Source organism: Acinonyx jubatus, chromosome D3 (genome assembly GCF_027475565.1).
Source record: "Acinonyx jubatus isolate Ajub_Pintada_27869175 chromosome D3, VMU_Ajub_asm_v1.0, whole genome shotgun sequence".
NCBI lineage: Eukaryota > Metazoa > Chordata > Mammalia > Carnivora > Felidae > Acinonyx > Acinonyx jubatus.
The window spans coordinates 25,225,701-25,228,687 of NC_069392.1; positions in this window are offsets into that span (position 1 = coordinate 25,225,701).

Consider the following 2,987-nt stretch of genomic DNA (forward strand, 5'->3'; position numbering starts at 1 on the left):
TTAGACCTACACCATCCCCCAGCCCACCTTGGGATTCCTGTGTCCCTGAGGCGGACAGTTCCAGGCATGCTGGCCACATCCTGTCTCAAGAACGAGCCAGGAAATTGCCCCACTTTTCTGTCTCGGGGTCTCGTCCGTGGCTGCGGAAAGAACTCAGCTCTTCAGCAGGTGCTCCCCGGAAGTGGGAGGGGTTCACACTCCCAGGTAACCTTCCCGGGGGGGGGGGGGCAGGAGGTGGGAGATGAGTGTCACCCCCCCCCCATCCCTACGAGGAACAATTCTCGCACACAGAGCTCCTCAGAGGGGGTCTTGCACGATGGAGCCCCGCTGCCCAAGGGCAACATCCAGCTCCTTAATACCCCGTATGTGACTCTGCCTCCTTCCCCGGCTCCCTGCTCCCCCCACCCCCTGTTTCCTGCACCTCCTTCCCTCTCAAGCTCAGCACCCAAGCCCTGCTCTCGGGCTCCGCTTTGGGGGAGCACAGACTGAGACAGGACTCCATCTACCTCCGGGAAAAGAAAATACAAGAAGCAGCAGTTGGCTAAGCAGAGACACAGTTGGGGAGATTCTATGAGGAAGGGGTGAGTTCCCCTATCCACCCCCACCCCAGTTTACTTCTCAGCCTGAAACATTAGAACTTTGGCCAACCCCTTTCCTCCCCCTGGTCCCCTGCCTCCGCCCCACCCCACCCCTGCTCAGAAAAGGGCTGAGAGAAAGGCTTCTATCTTTCTTTTCTTCACCCCTGACTTGTTTCACAATCCTGCTGGCTTCCAGCAGCCACAAATCCAGTCCTCAAAGGCGAGAAACCACCTCCACCGTCAATGGGTCGCACTCTCGCTCACTTGGGCAATCTGGGCTGTGGCTCAGGGGGCTCACCCTGGTGTCTGGTCTCCATGCAGTATGTCCCCCAAGGGCGTCTTCGTGGGCAGGGGCCTGGCATCTCTAGGTTCCCAGCTGGGGCTTGGAGGTGGGTGGTGGGGGTGAGCCCTCTGACTAGCAAGGGCCATGCTTCGGAACAGGAAGGAGGGTTTGCATAGCCTTGGGATGCCTGCAGAGTCTCCATCCATGCCCAAGACAGCTACGTAGCAGGTGGAAGGTGTTGTGAGTCAAGGTGACAGTGGTCAGTGCTCCCGGCTGAGATAACGGACAGACGGGGGCTTTGAAAAACAAAACAGGTGACCAGGGGGCCTGGGGGGCTCAGTTGTTTAAGCATCTGACTCTTGATCTCGGCTCAGGTCATGATCTGGAGATTTGCGAGTTCGAGTTCGAGCCCTGCATCGAGGCTCTCTCTCTCCCCTTCTCTGTGCCCCTCCCCCGCTCTCTTTCTCTTGCTCTCTCTCAAAATAAATAATCTTAAAAAAAACCCAAACAGGTGACGAGGGATGGCGACTTTGACATTCACCTTCCAAACTGCCACCTTGCCCCAAGAATGAATAATTTTCAGGGTGTCTGGGTGGCTCAGTTGGTTAAGCGACTGACTTCGGCTCAGGTCATGTTCTCGCAGTTTGTGAGTTCGAGCCCCGCATCGGGCTCTGTGCTGACAGCTCAGAGCCTGGAGCCTGTTTCGGATTCTGTGTCTCCCCCTCTCTCTGCCCCTCCCCTGCTCATGTCTGTGTCTGTCTCTCAATAATAAATAAACGTTAAAAAAAATTAAAAAAAAAGGATTCTCTCTCTCTCTCTCTTTCTGTCTCTAAAATAAAATTTAAAAAAAAGACAAAAAAAAAGAATGAATAATTTTCAGTATGAATATATACCATGCAATATTTGCAACAATATTTGCATCCCATGCAACATTGCAATGCGCTAAAAAATTATCGGTGTTTACTCAAAATTCAAATTTAACCGGGCTTCCTGTGTTTTCTTTTTGCTAAGTCTGACCACCCTCCCGGGAAGGCATCATTTGCAAACCTGCAAACAGCTTTGCCTGTGGCTGTCCCTTAGGTGCGCCCGGATTGCGGGAGTCCGCTGCTGCCGAGACTTCTCCAGAGGGGGAGGACAGGGATGTGGCTGGTGTCCGCATCCCCACAAGGCCTGGCCACCCGGAAGCGGAGCGGGGATGGGACAAACAGGAAACCTTGGCTGTGATGGCTGGCCCGGTTCCCCGTCGGGTCACTTGATCGTTTTCAAAAACACTCCCGCCTCCGTGACTGCAACATGTCTGGGAGGTGGGGAATGGAGAGGTGTTATCCCAGGAACAGGAGCACAAAAGGGTCAAGGTCATCCTCTTGCAGGGTGGCGGGGTGTCCTTTCCCCTGGCCTGTGCTGGGTTGGCCATGGGCACCTCCAGATGCGTACCCAGGAAGTGCTGTATGTGCGTGAAGTCACCTTCTTTGGCAAACACCGGGATTTGCTGAGAACTGGAGAACTTTCCCTGCCCACTCAAGCATACAACGAGCATTCTGACGGCGGGGAGACTTTTCGTGAGATCTCATCCAAGAAGCATACAATCCGTCCACTCATCCATCAGATGTTTCCTGAGCACGTGTTTTTTTTTTTGTTTTTTTTTTTAGTTTATTTATTTTGAGAGAGAGAGAGAGAGCAGAAGCTGGGGAGGAGCAGAGAGAGAGAGAGTCCCAAGCAGGCTCCACACTGTCAGCACAAAGCCCGATGTGAGGCTCCAACTCATGAACCGTGAGATCATGACCCAAGTAGAAACCAAGACTCAGGGCGCCTGGGTGGCTCAGTCAGTTAAGCATCCGACTTCAGCTCAGGTCATGATCTTGCGGTCCGTGAGTTCAAGCCCCGCGTCGGGCTCTGTGCTGACAGCTCAGAGCCTGGAGCCTGCTTCAGATTCTGTGTCTCCCTCTCTCTCTGACCCTTCCCGTTTATGCTCTGTCTCTCTCTGTCTCAAAAATAAAGGTTAAAAAATAAATTTTAAGAAACCAAGAATCAGATGTTTAACCCACTGAGCCACCCAGGTGCCCCTGGAGCTCACCATTTAATGGAGAAAAACAGAGAAGCTAGTAAGCAACCAGATAGGTAAATAA